Here is a 20,654-nt window from a genome sequence, read left to right as displayed (position 1 = left end):
CTGCCTGGAAATCTCATCGTATATTTGCTTTCCCTCCTCAGTTTCTACAATCCCATAACACATTTGAGGATGAACAAATAGGACAATGGATGCCCTCATGCAGTATTTTATCACAAGACTCTAAATCTTGTTGATCTATTCTATGTCGGGGATCATCCCTATGAGCATATCTTGTGATCAGTGCACCCTAGCAGACAACATTGCGAGAGAGATGGCGTCCTGAAGGGGAAGATCCTCCATAACTTTTTGTGCTCACTGCTTTTTGAAGTAAACCACATTTGGCATACATGTCGACCAATGCATTGGCAAGCACAATGTCTTTTTTCAATTTTTGTCATGCAAGGTGCCACATGCCTTCAAGATGCAAGTGTTGGTGAATTGGAAAGATGTGCTCGCTTCGCATCCGCTGAAAACAGCCCAATCCTGCATGGCCCTGCCCTTGTTGGCCATATCCCGCAATCAGTGCATTCCAAGAGACGACATCCGGGATGGGAAGCTCCTCAAGCACTCTTTGTGCTTGCTAAAGTACACCGCATTTGGCATACATGTCGACCGAGGCAATGCCAAGCACGACGTCTTTTTCCAACAGCCCTTGACTAACAATATCAATGTTGATTGTTTTGCCCAATATTAGCGCCTTGCGTAGTGCCATATGCCATCAAGATGCAAGCGTAGATGATTGCATCTGGAGAGATGCCCTAGCTCGCATTTGTTGAAAACAGCCCAGCGCTTCATGGACCCACCCCTATTGGGCATATACCGCAATTAGAGCATTCCAAGAGACAACATAGCCAAGCCCGACATCTTTTTTAAACAGCCTCTGACTAACAATATCAACGTGAATTGTTTTGCCATATCAACGTCTTGCGTAGTGTCGCATGCCTTCAAGATGCAAGTGTAGATGATTGCATATGGAGAGATGCCCTCACTTTTCATGCATTGAAAACAGCCCAGCGCCTCCTAGCCCCGCCCCTGTTGGGCATATCTCGCAATCAATGCCCCACAAGTAGTGCACTCCAGGATACGGTGTTTCAAACAAGTAGCTCTTCAAGCACTTTCTGTGCTCTTTGAAGCACACCGTCTTTGGCATACATGTCGACCAAGGCATAGCTAAGCTCAATGCTTTCTTTGAACAGCCTGACTATTAATATCATCGTGAATTCTTTTGCCCATATCAATGTCTTGCGTAATGCCCCATGCCTTCAATATAAAGATGTAGATAACTGCATTTGGAGAGACGCCCTCAGTTCGCATCCGGTGAAAGCAGCAGCCAGCTCAACGTTTCCAGGCCTGCCCATGTCGAGCATCTGGAGGGGAAGCTCATCAAGGACTTGTTGCGCTCTGACATGTGCACCGCACTTGAGATACATCATACATATTGCCTAGCGTGTTGCCTAGTATGTGTTTTGTTCACTATCACGAATATCAGCATGTATCCTCCTACCTTGTACAAATCCTTCTCTTCTTTGCACAGGCTTTCTTGAGTAGCGACAGTAATTATGTTCAATGGCCATCTCATACAAACAATTACTCTCTCTCTCTCTCTCTCTCTCTCTCTCTCTCTCTCTCTCTCTCTCTCTCTCTCTCAATTTCTTTACCACGATCCAGGCACACACAAAGAGGTACGCATAAATTGCCTACCTGCTCTTGGTCCAAACGTCCTGCTGCTGCTCCTGCTCTGTCTTAATCCTGCTGCTTGCGTTCTATATTTTCCTGCTTGCGTTCCTGGTTACTGACGCAAGGCCTTCACGTTCTGAAAAGCACCGGGTCGGGTTACGTTATCAAGAGCACCAGGTGAAAGTAGTGAAACGCGGACGCGGACCTGCTGACACGTGGATCACTGTGGTTCCAGAGACTCACCTGGCAGCCACTGTACTGAGCTCGCTCTCGCGCTCCTCAAGCCACGTCAGACCAAAATGTCTGTCACACATATTCGTTGATTTTTCAATTTTTGGCTTGCATGTAAAAAGGTCTTAGTGTTTGGGTTGTCTGCCCAAAGGGCAAAAGCCTTTTCTTTTAGCTAGCTAAAATTAATTTTCGAGCTTATGCAAAAGAAAACAAAATGATTAACTAAAACCAATGTAATCTCATGATGAGCTTACATTAATGAGGTTATCTAAACGATTTTGTAACGAGACATGGTTCATGAAGGGTAGGAGTGGGAGAGTTATTGCCTCTATCCCACTGTTTTTCTCCCTTTGAGGGTTGTTCTCAATGCCCTCTGTCTATGCGGCTACACCTGCCATCTCTGTCTCTCTCAACATGTAAGCCTAGGCTACTCTCTCTCTCTCTCTCTCTAGCAAGAGTTGTTCTCCCCGAGTCCCCCTCGCTCAAATGTAGGACTGATACATAGGAGTGTTGTCCACCTCGTTGGCAGTAGACTGCATCAGGATGTGGTGAGCCTTACATGTTGCTACCTCGCTCCACTAGGTGGTGACGCCCACTACTGAAAGCTCTAAAGGTGGTGCCTACTACTGACGCATGCCATGGTGATCAGCTATTGACTTCTTGCTTGGTGATGGTAGGCCGATCGTTGTTGATGTCAAGCTCGGATCCGAGCAGTGCTAACGTAGCTACTGCCCCCTGCGCAATGTTCATCTACTTACTTTATTATGGAGAAGAGAATTCATGAGTGCCATGTGGTGCTAAATGCAAAATTGCAGCTGCAGGGCGCCATAAAGAGCCACAGACTCAAGGAGAGCTAGGCATCGTGAGCCGGAACTTGGAAGGTGAAGAGGCCGGCTGCGGGAGATGAAGAGGCAGTGAAAGAGCACACAAGTTGTTTGGAGCTTCTCTCTCTCTCTCTCTCTCTCTCTCTCTCTCTCTCTCTCACTCACACACACACACACACACACACAAACACACACACACACTAACGTTAGACAATTGCATTGTTTACTAACGTTAGACAATTGCAATTGTTTAAGAGAACACTAAGTCCTTAGAAAGCTTTTGTTCCTAAAGGTGGCCTCTAAGATCACACTTATTGCAAGGTATGTCCAACATAGTAGGCTATTTCCATGTGGATAGCAAAGTGAGGATCTCTCTCCAAATGCAATCACCTCTACTTGCATCTTCAATTATGCAAGATATCCACATGCATGAGCACATCCTCTATTGAAGAAAGCTTCATGAGTGCTTGACGAGCCTCATGTTCCACATTGCATTGATCACTACATATGCCTCATTGGGGCAATGAAAGGAAGCACTTGGTTTTTTTAATCAAAGGTGTGGCTAGGATCAATTCTTGCGCCTTGAAAGCATGTGGAATTATCCTAGAATGTGATAAGGTGAACCAATTCACGATGAGATTCTTAATTGTGGGTTCTAACCAGAAAACATCAAGTTTGGCATTGTTCATGTTAGGACATGTGTCAAATGTGATCTATTTATAGTACATCACACAAAGTGATTGACAAGATTCATGGCCAAATAAGTCAATGTAGAGTAAGGGTCTATCTTTAGATGCAATTAATGTGATGAGATTGTTAGTCATTGTATGTTGAAATCATCATACTTGACGTTGCTTTGATTAGTGTGTATGCCAAGTGTGTGACCTCTACTCACAAAAGCACAAAAAATGATTGATTGAGGATATTCCTAAAAGGGATGGGCCGGAGGTCCCTTTAATGAAAATAATGTTTTAGTCATGTCTCCTTGATAAAAAAATATTTATATGTAGGTAAATACAACAAGAAGACATTAAGTGCTAAAATCTTTGGATAAATCATGACATGGGACAAGTTTATCTCAATTTACATAGAGTGTCTCAATTATTTTTGTGTGATCAATAACACCTATTTTCCATTGAAGTACACAAAAAATATGTCACAAAATCAAGGCTTCAAGAGCATGTTTCCAGCAGTCGATTTTAGTAAGGTGGGCACATTAAATGAAAACTAGCAATTGTTAACAACAAGGAGTGTGAATTGGGATTATATTTTTTCTTCTTCCTCCTCCTCCTCCTCCTCCTCCTCCTCTCTCTCTCTCTCTCTCTCTCTCTCTCTCTCTCTCTCTCTCTCTCTCTCTCTCTCTTCCTTCGTCACTACCCTCAAGTGAGCTAGTTATAGTGGGCAAATTCTCGGCCAATGCCTTGAAATAAAAAACAAGCATGTTATCTTTGAGGACTTTTCTCTCTCCTCCTCCTCCTCTTCATCATCTTCTTCTTCTTCTTCTTCTCTCTCTCTCTCTCTCTCTCTCTCTCTCTCTCTCTCTCTCGGATGGGTCACACACGTATTCATATTGGAAGGATAGCCGAAATAAGGCATTAGCTTGCTACTATGAATAGTATGCATGATATACCACATTAGCAAGATTTTTTTAAGGGGGGTTTGAGAGAGCTCGATATATAACCTTTTAAAAGCTTGGTGCTTTAATGGAGCTATTGTCACTTACATTCAGAATATAGGGGCACTAAGGGTCCTGTGATATGTAGTCTTTTAAAAAATCTCAATCCAATAATGGATTTATTATGACTTACATTTGAGAGTATCATCTCAGTATCATAGACCTCTCCCCTTTGTGAGTTGAATGGTTGTAAGAAATAAGTTTTCATGTGAATTTGGGTTTCCTTCTACTTTTTTAAGCATTTTCTATATTTTTTCTTCCTCCCTCTCTCTCTCTCTCTCTCTCTCTCTCTCTCTCTCTCTCTACACACACACACACACATGTGTGTGTGTGTGTGTTGCGGTATTATTACTAATACTTATACTAAAAAGAAGTTTTTGTTCGAAAGACAACTGGCTTTGGACAACAAGAAGATGGCTTGCACAAAAATGACTCAATATTAAATTCATTTGTGTACAATCTGGTCAGAATGAGGAATCATTCTAATGATCATGTATATAAATGAGGGGAGATCAACTAGTATGTGCGCAAACACAAAGGTAGGTAAGGGTATCCTTCAAAATAAAATTCTAATACAAAGCAACATTGGGTCATCAAATGCAATCCACTTGCATAAAGCCTTGTCTGGCAATATTACAGCATAAGCACTCCAAAAATCCAAGCGAGAATTCCTAATTAGCTCAAATAAGTTAAAGATAAACTATCGCAGATAAATCTAGGAGCCAAAAAAACCATGATATGCAGACCAAACTACATAGAAAACTACAGCATATTAAAGTAAGACTAAAACAAAAGATTCAAAAGGACGTATAGACAAAAAATTTCAAAGATCGGTAGTGTAGATCATATCGAATGATGTCAAAAGTTATTATTCCAACAAGTAATATAACACATCAACATTACGACGATCAACAATCAATATTTTAAAACTCTAGTTATGCATTTTCTTTTCAAGTGAAATTGCTTAGGATCAGCACCCAGCTAGTATTTCACGGCAAGCTCAAAACAAGGTTACACTTAGAATCATCACAATAGCCAAACACCATAACAAAACCCCACAACAAAACACCACAGCCAGTGTATAAAGCTAAACAACTTAGTGAGTGATTTTAGAGTATCATGAAAACATCAAGCTCTAAGCATCATTCAGCAAATGACTCAAAAAATACACTAACACACAATAAAAAATTATGTGTTAGGGGAGCAAGAAGAGGGCCAAAATGCAACAATTAGATCATAATTGCAACATCATACCCAAAATAATGAGTATGGAATTTCCATGAGGAGATAAATCTAGTCACAGTATTCACATGAGGCAGGCTAAATTCCTAAACAACAGTGGGTATTTTTTTCAATTCAAATCAATCATTGGAAAAAGTAATAACAACAAAGCCATATACAAACTAACACCAAGTCCAACACCTTAGATATATGAAACCACAAAATTTTATACCATTATCCCAACAAGGAACAAAAAAAAAACCTGTGAAGAGGAGGTTTTTTCAACTATCTCCATAGTATACAAATGCCCACACCTTGTAGACTTCAGTAAAAAGTAGAAATATGCCAACCAGTGCACCCTTACTCTCTCTCTCTCTCTCTCTCTCTCTCTCTCTCTCTCTCTCTCTCTCTCTCTCTCTCTCTCTCTCTCTCCAGATTATGACACAGAAAAATACCAAAGGCACTTATAAGTGAGTAGAGAAGGTTCCCTTGCTTGTTTATATATAGGTGGAAGGTAGGAGGGTATATGAGGCAAGCCCATCCACCAATTGTATGCAATTATTTAGTCCCAGCTTTAAGAGTAGGTATCTACTCTAGTAACAGACCCTACATATCGGTGCAAATTCTATGCTCAAAAGCATTGGTTGAGAGGGAAGGAAATGTTATCTCAGTACGTTTTATTGTATTACCTTAATGTGCTATATGAGGCAAGCCCATCCACCAATTGTATGCAATTATTTAGTCCCAGCTTTAAGAGTAGGTATCTACTCTAGTAACAGACCCTACATATCGGTGCCAAATTCTATGCTCAAAAGCATTGGTTGAGAGGGAAGGAAACGTTATCTCAGTACATTTTATTGTATTACCTTAATGTGCTCACAAAGGCAGCTAGCAAAGCCATGTCAAGTCGAATATTGTTGCACGGTGCATTAGGCCAGCATCTCATGATGCATACATCCTTCAATAAATGTAGTAGACCATAGAGCAAAACAATTGCAGACATCCCATAACTTCCTGATCCAAGCATCAAAAGATTTCTTCAACCACCGGTGGAAAGCCATTAGTTACACAGTTTTAGAGCAAGGCATCCCCTTAAGATATTTTCACGCCTAGCCACTAGGCACATAAGGAGTGTGTGTGTGTGTGTGTGTGTGTGTGTGTGTGTGTGTGTGTGTGTGTGTGTGTGTGTGTGTGTGTGTGTGAAATTATTTTATATTTTAGGTTCTTACGATGATCATGACTTCGAACCAAACAAGACATAAAATATTTCCTTTCAAGAGTCATGAAACGGTGTGGTAACCTGGTTGAATTTTTCCACTCTGATGTTTCCCTCTTTCTCTTGCTCTATGTTCTCGTCCATTGTTTGTAAGCTTGATGATGTAATAATGGACTGACAATAATATTCATGCTTTGCCTACCTAGATTTGGTTTGAGGTCATTTCCACCAAAGAAAAACTTGCAAAAAGTTAAAGATATCTTGCCTTGGCTCTCAGTGCAACCTTGAAAACCAACTTGTCCATCACTAACAATAATTTTTTTCATTATTGGTACACTACTTTTTATTAAGTTGTATTCTATTTTACAATGATAGACCTTGTGATTTATCACCTGTTTAGCTTTGGATATAATGGCGGTTAATCCTATTGAGCTCACGTAGAAGCGTACACTCTCTTGTACACTCATAGCTATGGAAGAGCACGGATGAAGTGAGACAACACAGGTTTCATCGTTCAGGTGTTGGCAGTGATTGTTGTGATAGTGGCGCTACCAATGCATCCACACCTCCAAGAGAGCATCCATCTCTCTCTTCAGTAGATAGTACACCTCTTAACACACCAGGTACATCTTGGGGATCACATGAGTTTGATCCTAGCAAGGTGTACAAGATCAAGGATGGGGCACCAGTTATGAATAGGGCCAGAAAGGCCATGTGCAAAAGGTTTTCCACCTTCGTACGGTGCAGTTTGGGCACTTTGTGATGGAGCATTGGGATTCTCAAGATGGGGAGAGAAATAATTACATCATTGATGCCATTCATAGAGAGTACATGCCAATAGATGGATACGATCAATCTCCAATGATTCAATCTTAGGCATGGCTATTGTGACAATGTCACACCGTTGATCAGAGGCACGAGATAGATACAAGAACAATGAGCCAAATCCGGCATGGTTGGATGCAGAGGAGTAGGTAGGGATCGTGCGAGATATGCAGGAGCGTCCAGAGAGGTTTCAGAAGCAGTGAGATGCATCTGTAGGATTTTCTCATCTTTGGAGTGGAGGCTACAAAACTCTTTGACATGAGTTTGTGTCATACACTATTTAAATAGCATATTTATATATGCTTTCCTAATTTTCATCTTATGGTTAAGTGTTTGTATTACAGGAGCTTGCCATGAAGCATCCTCCGATGAGAAATATGCATTCAAGCATGGACTATCAGCTTTTCTCCATCAGCTTCAGGATAAGGGAGAGGTCGTCGAATGTGAGGCCTTACCTTGATGAGTATGTTCTATGTATATGTTTTCATTGACACATGTTGATGTATAGCTAGTTATGTTTATGCTTTTGGTTCATGTATACTTTTAAACGTCAACCATGGTTCTAGATATTTTCATGTATGTTCGGTTTTGGTTTTGGTTATGATTATGAACATTGTTATGGTTATGGTTATGGTTTTAACGTGTAATGGTTTTGGCTAAGGTTTTGAGATCATGTTATGGTTATGGTTTGAGAATTTGGTTATGGTTATGGTCATGGCTTTGGAATTTTCTTAAGGCTATGGTTATGGTTTGAGAATTTGGTTATGGTTATAGTTTTGGAAACCACTTGAGGTTATGGTTATGGTTTGAGAATTTGGTTATGGTTATAATTTTGGAGTCCGCTTAAGGTTATGTTTATGGTTTTGAAATCATGTTATGGTTATGGTTATGTCTTTGGAATTTGCTTAAGGCTATGTTTATGGTTTTGAAATAATGTTATGATTATGTCTTTGGAATTTGATTAAGGCTATGGTTATGGTTTTAAAATCATGTTATGGTTATGGTTTGAAAATTTGGTTATGTTTATGTTTTTGGAATCCGCTTAAGGTTATGGCGATGGTTTGAGAATTTGGTTATGGTTATGGTTATGGTTATGGTTTTGGAATCCGCTTAAGGTCATGGTTATGGTTTGAGAATTTGGTTATGGCTATGGTTTTGGAATCCGCTTAAGGTTATGGTTATGGTTTTGGAGTCCCTTAAGGTTATGGTTATGGTTTTGGAATCTGCTTAAGGTTATGGTTAGTATTTGTGAGTCTTGTTATGGTTATTGTTTGTGATTTTTATGATGGTTATGGTTTGCAAGCCTTTGTTGTGGTTATGGTTATGGTTTATGATTTTTATGATGGTTACGGTTTGTGAGTATTGTTATGATTATGTTTTGTGAATCTCGTCATGGTTATAGTTCCAAAATTTTGTTATGGGAATGGTTACATTGTCGATATGTACTCACATATCTGCTCAATTGTTATGCAAAACATAAGATGGAGTGTGATTGCTTTTGCACTCTTTCCTTTGAACAGAGAGGGCTGGTTTTAATGCTATTGTACAGGCAGCACCAGATGCCAACCCTCTCTACTCAATAATTTTTTTGCAAGTTTTGGCGTCGATATATGCGTTCGTATAGGCTTTGATAAGCACGTATATATATGCATCCATATAGGCATATACGCATCCACATGTACGTTTGTATATGCTTCCATATAGACGTGGGTATGCATGTTTGTACAGGCATCAGTATGCACATTGTTATGTTTCAGTGCATATATCGACGCTACATATACTGACGCATATACCGACGGTAAAGACGTGCAAACCGACGCCTTGGATTTTTAGAAGCCGTTTATTTATGTGGGTATAGTCGTCGATATCCACGCGACGTGTTGTAATGCTTATCTAGGAACTACCGACGTTAAGGATTTTAAGGCAACACACGTCAATAGGGGCAGCAGGAAGGTTGGCAAGGTAGCCCCAAGTTTCACCAAGGATGGGACTTTGTTGGGTAAAATCCAAAGTTGGTGATCAACTCCAAATACTCAACTTCGATTTGCCTAACTAGAAGAAATGGGAAGACTTTAGAGACTTTGGGGACCATTTTTGATAGAGTAGTTTGACTAAGAGTACAAAGATTATTTTTGAATTCTTTGATAGTTTCCAAGGTAGCATTATCTAGGCAAAAGTATCCACCAAATTGAGGGACACTGGCGGTAGTAACAAAGGTAGGATTTAAGCCACAAAATTTCTTCCAATAATTGACTAGATCAGCACCAACTAATGAAAAATGAGCTAACTCTTGATTATATTGTTGAACCAAAAGAGGGATTTGGAATACTAATTCAGAAATCATTGTACATTATTCATCACAATCTCTATCAAGAGTGGTGAAGAATTTGATCCAATCAGTAAAGAACAACATATGTAAAATAGAGGACTTCTTTCCAAGTAAGCTAGACACATTGGTCAAATTCTAGGACAATGCCTTGAAATAAAAAACAAGTAGTAATCTTTGAGGGCTTTTCTTCCTACTCTCTCTCTCTCTCTCTCTCTCTCTCTCTCTCTTACACACACACACACACACTAGAGGATGGGTTGCACACATATTCATATTGCAAGGATAGACAAATTATGGCATTAGCTTGCTACTAAGGATAGTATGCATGACATACCACATGTGCAAGCTTTTTTTGGTGGGATTTAAGAGAGCTCAATGTATAACCTTTTAAAAGCTTAGTGCTTTAATTGAGCTATTGTCACTTAAATTTGGAATATCGGGGCACTAAGGATCCTATGCTATGTAGTCTTTTAAGGAAGCTCAATCCGTTAATGGATTTATCATGACTCACATTTGAGAGTATCATCTCAATATAATAGACCTCTCCCCTTGATGAGTTGAAATGATTGTAAGAAATAAGTTTTAATGTGAATTTGGGTTTCCTTCTACTTTTTTAAATGTTTTCTACCTTTTTTCTCCCCCCTGCACACACACACACACACACACACAAGTGTGTGTGTGTGTGTGTGTGTGTGTGTGGATGTATTATTACTAATACACAAAAGAACTTTTTGTACAAGACAACTGGCTTTAGAAATCTGGAAGATGGCTTGCACAAAAATGACTCAATATTATATACATTTTTGTACAATATGGTCAGAATGAGGAATCATTTTAATAATCATGTACTCAAATTACTTGAATTAAGGTATTAATCTTTAGAGTCAAACAGTAGCTAAGGTAAACCACTTTAAGCAAAAATAGCATTCTCACATGCATCCATCTATATAAACACAATATGGCGAAAGAAGGAGCCTTTTACACATGTCACAAACTACAAGTTGAAGGCTAAATTTCAAAGAAAACGGTCATCACCTACAAATCTCTCTCTCTCTCTCTCTCTCTCTCTCTCTCTCTCTCTCTCTCACACACACACACACACACACACACACACACACACACACACATGCACGCGCACGCACATGCACACAATTTTTATTCTCGCTCGCCATGGGCAATTTAGACTCTGACTTTCAGGCCTTAGTCGGTAGCAAGTTATAAAACATGCACACAATGGAAATGGTCAGTGCCCAACACCCATGAATGTTGATGCTCATGTCGATCTTGCTTCCCCTTTTCCGAAGATGTCTAAAATGGGCCTTCATCAAGTGTTGCGGCTACGACAGATGGTTCTCTAATCGGATCGCCGAGCTGCAAACAAAATTTATCACACCCTATAAGTTATGTCATTGTGCAGTTGCAAGCTCCTGCGCTCATGTGGGCGATCATTACCATCATCATGTGAGGGAAATGGTGGCACCAATGAAGCACATAATCGTGACCACCAGCTCCCACGTGTGGGCTTCTTTGCAACTTATGCTAGTCATAAGCGGAGATGCTTTGAAATTTGCACAAAGCACATCAATCACCTGCTATTTTGGGGGCTTTTGGAGCGGACCGAGGAGGAAGTTGGGCTGAATCAATGGGACAGGCTTGCGATACTGGCACGCAAGATCATCTTGTTTGAGCATTTGCTTTGAATGGTGGAGAATCTATATATCTAATGTATCTATATCTTTTTTCTCCGCTTTGTTTGGTGAGACACCCCCTCCCCCCTTCTGCCTGTGCACTTTCTTCTACCTTGAAACATGCATAAATGCATCGTGGTGAGGAAACTAGTCGTTCAAGTTTTCTCAAAACTTGGGGATGAAGTAGAAGACTGGCATTGTGTACTCATGGTTGAGGTAAAAAAACCAATCGGCACCTGAAAATTTATTTTGGGTTCTAGGACAAAAGAACTAATGGTCGCAGCATATGATAAGGGCATGCAAGTGCTTAGGGGCAGCTGTGATGAAGGAAGGGAGATTTGTGGGCAGGATGGTGTGGGAAGGTTTAGAAAATTTACATCCTCTCAACCTACAATTTTTATTTTCAAAGCAGTACAATTGTAAGCCCAATTGCATTGCACAGTCTTTAGCGTCTCGTTGAGGTATGTCTACATGCGCTTGGCTTGCAAGTAGAGTTGGGTCTTAGGGAAGTCATTGGGTAAAACTACTTGAATTTGGTAGGCTCTACAAAGATTAGTCCATCCACATTACAATGTTCCGGCATAAGCAGTCTCCATTCCAATACTACCATTTTCAGCACCCTGTAGGGTGATCGGTGCCCAACAGCAGAGAACGTTACTTTGCGTATCGCCCATATTAATAATGAGCATGGATGGAGTACTTTGGGCAAGGCAAAAGATTTCCCACCACTTTATTTAGCACATTTAGAGCCAGTCGACCAGAGCTCAAACATGTCGAGCCAGCAGTCTTGTATTAGTCTAGCTCCACTCGACCAGAGTTTGAACAGGTTGATCCAGCAACCCTGCATTGTAATCTATACCTATGTAATCAGGAGCCCTTTACACGTGTCGTGACCAGAGAGAGGAATCGGTTGCCCATGCCATCCATGGGCTTCCACACCAACTCGGCCAGAGTTTGAACACACGTGTTCAAACTAGGCCAAAGTTTGAACACGTTGATCTAGCAACCCTCCATTGTAATCTATATCTATATAATCAAGAGCCCTTTACACATGTCGTGACTAGAGGCAGGAGTCGGTTGCCCATGCCATCCATGGGCTTCCACACCAAATACTTGCATCCAAGGGGGGGTCTTTCCTAGTATTCTCAGGGTTGTCAAGTTGTGATTCTTGATCATGGTAGGCGTTGAAGTGATGAAGCAGTGATAGGAATTTAGGTGGTGGATAGTGCTTAAGCTAACTATTCTTGCGGAAACAATGTTGTTGAAACTTGCTGTGGCAATCATATTGAAGGTGTGGTAATGCTGGCTTTCCCCATAAACATGTTGTCCCTCGAGAGCCTAAATACATTGCAATTTGTTCATAAGGGATATGGACATTAGAAAAGAGCTTTTACAATTGAATTGGAAATGTGGAAAGAGAGCATGGCTATGTGAGGGTGCCTATATAGTGTCCACCTTCAAGTTCCAATGCAAAGAATGAGTCATCAACACTAATGTGTGAAGGTAGCAGTAGCAATGACAACATCCCATGTAGAATTCTAAAATTAAAGTTCCATCTATATGTATTCTATAATAGCAAAAAGAATGTCCTTACGCGTTTGGACACTATAGTTGAAGGCTAAATTCCATAGAAAAACAGGAGGCTATTAACTATAGAGCGATTGTCACTTGTAAATCGTTATCTGTGTGTGTGTGTGTGTGTGTGTGTGTGTGTGTGTGTGTGTGTGTGTGTGTGTGTGTGTGTGTGTGTGTGTGTGTGTGTGTGTGTGTGTGTGTGTGTGTGTGTGTGTGTGTGTGTTTGTTTTGCCCTTTCCTCTTCCTTCTCCATTATGCTCGAGCAGGTTGAAGGCTATAATACCTCGCTATAGGTAAGCAGGTTGTTCAAACTACCTGATTGCAACTTATAAACAGATGACCATTAGATATGTTTTAAACCAACAAGAGAGAGAAGGGGGGGGGGGGGGGGTGGGGGGGGACGCGTGTCTTGAGAGTCGATTGCCTGATCAAACCCTCAATGTTGTCAATCAACATTGATGTAAGGGTTGGAGGGCTGGCATTACCTCGAATCACCAAGGACCATTGCATTTCTACCCACTTTGATTATCTCCTTGCCAGTAGGTACATGGGGAGTGCAAGCCAAATTAACAATGGTGAGCAGGTAGCCCCCCACGTGTGTGATAAGATGAATGCACAAGGCACATGGCATGTAACCTCAAGCCGGTCTTGGCAAGCAGGGTTAAACGGTCAATGTTTAGCGATAATTTAATAATAAGCGAGCCACACTCAATACCTTGCAAATGGGGCAGGGTTGTGGCCCATGGGCAAGAGAGAGAAGCACAAAGTGTTCGGAAAGGGAAGTGAGGGAGCTCAAAGTTTGACGAGGAGCTACTGAGAATGTTGAGATTGAAAGGGAGCTAGGGGGATGTTTGTTAGGGTAGTGCGTAGAAATGTGGGGTTATTTGGAACACGTGTGAGGTGGTTTCATTGGCAGACATGTTCAATTAAGGTGAGCAGATGAAGCACTTAGGACCGGGGTACGAATAATGAGAAGGGAACACCATGGGCTAAAGGTGCTGACGGTGGAGGAGGAATGTCTTGCAACCTCTATGACGAGGCTGCTTGATTCGTGGCACAAACATGCGATACATGTACTAAAGCACTTAGGGCCGGGGTACCAATCACATGGCGTCGATGATTGAGAAGGAATGTCTTGCCACGAGACTGCTAGATTTGGGACACGAACATGCAGTATAGATAGTGGGGGAATATTTTTTGGCAAGCATTTTTTGACAAGCGCTTTTTTAGAATCCCGCGAGCAGATTTCCAAAAAGATTATTTTCCTCTCTCAATGATTCATAGCTAAGGATCTGCTCCTTTTCTCTCTTTCCTGATCCTCCGTCTGTGTGTGTGTGTGTGTGTGTGTGTGTGTGTGTGTGTGTGTGTGTGTGTGTGTGTGTGTGTGTGTGTGTGTGTGTGTGTGTGTTTTTTCCCCTTGGCAAACACACTCGATCAAACATCATCGTAATCATCCCTAGATCTCTCTCTCTCTCTCTCTCTCTCTCTCTCTCTCTCTCTCTCTCTCTCTCTCTCTCTCACACACACACACACACACACACACCCACACACACACAAGGACAAGTATACACCTAAATCATTAAAATTGATGTGTAAATATTTTATCTATGATGAAGATACCTGCTGTCAATCCTACTTCACATACAAACACACATCAAAATTTGTTTAACACTTCAAGAATCAAGGTGTTTAAAACAAACAAAAAAGGGTCAAAACCAACGAAGAAAACCACCACTGATTTCCACAAAAATGCAAGCCATAAAGAAATCCCAACCCCTTCACAAACACTCTTCACCTTGGAAATAACCTATACAATTACACACAAGAGTAAGCACATAAGAGCCTCTTCCATCGAGTGACATCACACTTTCAAAAAACCATAATCAAAACTCATTCCACAACAAAAAAACACCAAGAAACCCTAAAAGCCATAGATCCACAAAGCAAACACTTTGTCATCATACCCGCCCCCATGTCCATAGGCAAAAAAACCTTAATCTACACACAAAACCCAATTTTCTCACAGAGCCTCCACCATGGACAAAACCCTAATATACACACAAAACCCTTACCACGGTAACTCCCTCTTAATACCTTAGTCTGCACATAGACATTCCAAGGACACAATCCCTAAAATGCATGCACATTGAGCCCTAAAATTCATGCACATCCTCCACCCATGAATGAATGCATGCCAACACGCATACATGCCCCACACCCTTTGTGAACCCAACCTTAGACTTGTGGACAACTTTACATTTAGTGCTATCATCCAATGCTTGTGTTCATCTTCAAAAGTAGAAAACGTTCATGCAAGAGGGAGACCCCTCTCAAAGGTAGCAAAAACTTCGATGTTATGCAAGACAAGCGGAAATTATGTGTGCAAGAAGGGTGGGTTGTGAGAGGCTAGACCAATCTTTGTAGGCAGTTGGTGATGGAATCATTCCTCTAAGAGCAGTCATGAGATCTTGCACCCTCAACGGTGCTGAGGTTGGCATCATGTCTACACTGTTTTACTTTCCATATCCTTGACCAAATTTCACCTTTCATCTCCTCCATACACTTTTGACTTTCCACATCCTTAAATCAATTCAATTTCCCTACAAGATCTCACACTCTTCCTCAAAATCCTTCTAACATTTTAGCATAGAAACCTTTTTTCATTCACTTTCCTACTCTACCCTACTCACTCCCTGAAGAGGCGTTCCATGGTGCGTGTGCATGCAAGGAAGGGGAAGAAGAAGAAGAAGAAGAGGAGAGTAGGAAATGTTGGGGGAAACACACAGCCTATTAGAATAGCTTGTGTGTCTCTTTATTTCTTTTTTATATAAGAGAATATTTCTAAGTTAGTGAATGCAAGGAAAGTGTCTGGGTAGCCGGACACATGGCCTCTACCCAACAATCTCCCACTTAAAGGTCAATGTGACCGTAAGTGGCGACTAAAGCTAGTACATATAACCGCGAAGCATGACAGCTTCAACCTTGTACAAATGTGCTCAACGTACACCCATTAACTTGATGCAATGTGCAAACCACTCCGTAGCTAAGCTCCTCATAAGAACATCTACAAGGTTGTCATCAGTGTGGACCTTGACAAGCTCTAAGTGCTTATCGATCAACGCATCCCATATGAGATGATACCTCACCTCAATGTGTTTCGACTTGGAATGAAACACGGGATTCCTTGCAAAGGCAATGGCACTTTGACTATCACAATGCAAAATTGGAACCTGCTGCATGTCTAGATCTCCCATTAAACGTGCCAACCATATAGCTTTCTTGCTGGCATCTGAAGCTGCAACATATTCAGCCTCTGTAGTGGAAGAAGATGTACAACCGTGGAGAGATGATCTCCAAGAAATGGCTCCTCTTGCAAATATGAAAATGTAGTTGGACATAGATCTCCTACTGTCTCTGTAACCTGCATAATCTGCAGCGGTGTAACCAACAATAGATGCATCACTATTACCAAAGCATAAACAACTGCTTATTGTACCCTTAAGTATTTGAGGATGTGTTTCACCGCTATCCAATGATGCTCGCCATGATTAGCCATATATCGGCTAACCACTCCCACTGCAAATGCAATATCTGGCCTCATAGCTACCATAGCATGCATAACAGTACCTACAATCAATGAGTATGTCACACTTGCCATTTCTGCTCTCTCAGCAACTGACTTGAGAGAATCTTCCTTGCTAAGTTTCAAATATGACGATAGTGGGTTACTCACTGCCTTTCCCACCGAGGCCACCTGAACCACTTGCTTCCTCTCCACTAGATAAGAAACGCAACCACAAACCAATGATTTTTTTTCAAAACTTTATGGTACCTAACACCTGATTAAATTTTGGATGTGATGAAGTTTCGACTCACTCTTGATGCAAAAATGGCAGAAATTGTAAGTGTCCAAGTGGTTCCAATACATCTCGTAGTATTTGCTGATATAGACCATCTAGAAAGGTGCTCATGGATCCAAAAGTCAATTCTGAGTAAGTTTATGACACTTTGGCATCTAATTTCAATTTTGAAGTTTTTGAATACTCAATCAATTGTCTTACGCATGGTATTAGTACATTGTAGGTGCCTCCAAGTGATCCAACGTTTGATTGGATCTCTCTGACATTCCGGAAAAATGAAGCCTGATCAGTAGCTTGGAGGGGTGCAGCTTGTGTGGGAAGACCTACCCATACATTGCAAACTTGAACCCGACATTAGTGGCATGCCCGAATGGAATATATTCTCTACCGAGCTGCAGAGTTTTTACTACCGGATGGTGCAGTAATTGTGGTGTGCTGAGCACACCACTTGGCACTCATCAATGAGGAGGCCCCGTTTGTGTGATTTTTTAATCTTCACACCATCTTCCTTCGGATGCTTTCACGCACATACGTTGTGATAGATGACTTTACGGATCCAATAAGTTCTTAACCATTTCTCCACGAGTTTCATGGTAGATATTGGTGTATTTCTATTTTAAAGTTAACCATGTTGTAGGTCGAGGCTTTGGTGCTAGCCATGTTCACACGTAAAATTGAAGGGCTTCAAGTTATTCGATTATATGATTGCTAGGCACCAAATGTGGAAGCAGACAATGATGGGTTTGAATTTGATAGTGACATGATTTGCGAGCCACTCTGGGACTTGCCAGGATGTTAGATGGCCTCGCAGCACCATCTCGGCCTGGACTGGAGAAGCACGAGTTCTTTGCTTGGTATGTCGAGAAGAAGACTTCTTTGCTCGGTACTTTCCATTGCATGGTTCACTAATGTTTGTGCTCCTCTAAACAGGTGGTTGTTGGGTACCTTCACAAAGATTGGGGATGCAATTTTGAATTGTCTTGCAGGATGTGGCAGCTTGGCAACGGAGTGCAAGCATCTTCAACGACATTGCATTAGCATTGAGCAAGATCACAAATTATTTCTGGCACGTATTCAACCACAGGAGCGGCTTCCTAGTGGTTTCGGATCAACTCTTCATGTGGACGAGGTATCACGGTCAACACAGCCACAACCATCTCCATCGCCTTTACCACGTCAACAAGAGTCGATTGTGTTGTCTGCTCCACCCTCGAGTAGACCTCCAGCTATAGTTCCACATTGGCCAAGCCATGGTCAACCGCTCTATAGGCCACTATTTTCCACAATATACATGGGCCCCGCCACCTATACATGCCCCAATAGCACAACTTATCATGCAAGGGGTAGGACTAGGCACAGCCAAGGGCCAGGACGGACATGTAGTCAAGGGGGTCTCTATGTTTAGCAGGCCAAGGGTCTATATAAGCCATGGCTAGGTGGAGATTAGCATGTTCTAGTTCCCTCTACCTTTCACTGGTATCAGAGCTCAGGGGAGGGGAGAGCTATGGAGGAGGGGGAAGGACTCTCTCTCTTGGTCTCTCTCTCTCTCTCTCTCTCTCTCTCTCTCTCTCTCTCTCTCTCTCTCTCTCTCTCTCTCTCTCTCTCTCTCTCTCTCTCTCTCTCTCTCTCTCTCTCTCTCTCTCTCTCTCTCTCTCAGCATGAGGCATGGCCTCCCTCTCTCCTGAGTCTTCTCTCTCTCCCTCGTTCTCAAGAGCAGGGCGTGCATGGTCTTGCATGATCATGCAAACTGTGGTGTTCAAGGCGGCTAAGCAAGAGGTCAAAGTTGAAGGCCACAGGAACAACCTCTGCATGTAAGGTGAGAAGGCCGACAGGGAAGCAGGAACGAGGCCTTGCATGCTAAAAGGCTGCATGGCGACCTACTCAGAATTTGACGGGGCTGCTCCCAAAACGATTCACCATGCGAACGAGCGGCTTTTCCTCTTGCGTTGTTGCCTGCAATAGACGCCATAGCAAAGGCTTCATAGTTTCACATTGGGCACCCTAAGGGTGCCCTAAGGCCACCCTAAGGGGCCTGTCCGACCGCAGGAAGGAATCCAATGAAGCACAAAGAAGGAGGGTCCTTAGTACTGTAAGCAAAGGCTATGGCAAAATCATGAGGCTATGGAGCATGCAAAAAGACCACAATTTTGATTGTAGCAAGCCTCAAGATTTTGCCATTGAAAGCAAGGAATGGCTTGGTGTTTGATGTCCTTCTCACGGTTTAATGTTGAGGTATTCAAAGGCATCTAGGCATCAAAATTCCTACAAGAAAATTGTTGTATTCAAGTTGGAGCTCAACCTGAGTTGTGTCATGCAAACACAGGGACGGGTATTCCTTGCCAAGTTTCCTTTGGTTCATATCTATAAGGACAATCTATGTAGCATGGCTCTCTTTTCATGGTATAATACCTACCCATAATCTGGACTATGCTAAGAGCATATCAAATTGGGGTAGCTTTACCACTAGATGGAATGACCATTCAATGTGTATTGCTATTATATCTAAGACCAGTTTTAGGCAAAGGTGCTCGGCAAAGTTTTCCAAAGTTTTCATCAATCAAGCACAGGAGATATGAGATACATAACTTGCTAGTATTTTTTTAGCTTTACAATACAATGTACAATTTGACAAGGTCGATTATCTGTGAATGCTCGACAAGGTCGATTTTATTTTGCCATGGCATTGTCAATTGGCAAAAGTATCTATTAGCTATGAGCACAATAGTGGACCAAGTTTCTCTTCAAGCTTCCAGGGGCATGGCTCCTTGCATTGGATGCATAATCACTTCTTGGTGTTGTAGCTTGCCAGGGAGCAAGCAATGTAAGTATACAAAGCAGTGATAAACACATTAACATCCACAACTGAAACCAATGCAATCACCACACATACATGATGCTATGACTTTCGATGCCAAGAGCACTCGATAGTATTTTGCAATAGTTGACTCTCGATAGCTAATCTATATATGCTATCTATATCAGTATTGGGGAATCTCATGATTTTCAATACACTGCACGATTCGACATGGCCGATTCTTTATAAAATTTTGACAAGCCGATTCTTCTCTACTTGGACACATGTGTGTCAACAAGCGTACTTGTTTGCTATGAGCATTCAATATCAATTTTGTCTCATCTTACTGATAGACTTCTAGGAAGCAAGGCTTCACTCTAAGACATATTGCATAGCAGTTTTGGACGTTCGAAATATGTTGTCAACATATGACCTTAGGAATATTTGCCACATGTCTGCCTGTTTTCTCACTAGAGATCGGATTAAACCAAGCCACGAAGGCATGTGTGGGACATCCGATAACTCTCAAGTTATTTTCATATATGGCTATGAGCCGGATTCAAGCGCACTACCAAAAACCTGCTCACAAGTGGGCGATAGGTTAGTCAATTTCAAGTTATGTTTATTTTTGTCTATGTTTTACTTTTCATTGTGGAACAGACCTCTCTGTTGTGCAAAGCAAAGTGCTTGGGCAGACTCCATAAGAAGCCACTGTATAAAGCAAAATGCTTTGCCTATCTTCATATGAAGTACAACTTCTCTTATGTGCCAAGGTATTATGGATTGATTTCCGATCAAT

The 20,654-nt window shown here is 41.6% G+C and overlaps 1 protein-coding gene and 1 pseudogene across 1 annotated transcript in view; one reads left to right on the top strand and one right to left on the bottom strand.

The window, feature by feature from the left end:
- LOC147461869 (uncharacterized) overlaps nt 1-1,983 on the bottom strand; it is a 47,236-nt gene extending 45,253 nt beyond the window's left edge. Inside the window, exons 1-2 of the mRNA XM_086509341.1 lie at nt 1,861-1,983; nt 1,642-1,753 (exon numbers count right to left, since the gene is read on the bottom strand). The gene's annotated coding sequence lies outside the window, so the exon portion shown is untranslated. The remainder of the gene's footprint in view (nt 1-1,641; nt 1,754-1,860) is intronic.
- A 1,966-nt stretch (nt 1,984-3,949) lies between these two features.
- Nucleotides 3,950-11,662, top strand: LOC147461868 (uncharacterized; annotated as a pseudogene).
- The last annotated feature ends 8,992 nt before the right edge of the window (nt 11,663-20,654 follow it).

The sequence above is a fragment of the Adiantum capillus-veneris genome, chromosome 3 (genome assembly GCF_014529385.1).
Source record: "Adiantum capillus-veneris isolate H3 chromosome 3, ASM1452938v2, whole genome shotgun sequence".
NCBI lineage: Eukaryota > Viridiplantae > Streptophyta > Polypodiopsida > Polypodiales > Pteridaceae > Adiantum > Adiantum capillus-veneris.
The sequence above is the reverse complement of the archived record's forward strand: the minus strand, read 5'-3'. Positions and strand labels throughout refer to the sequence as shown.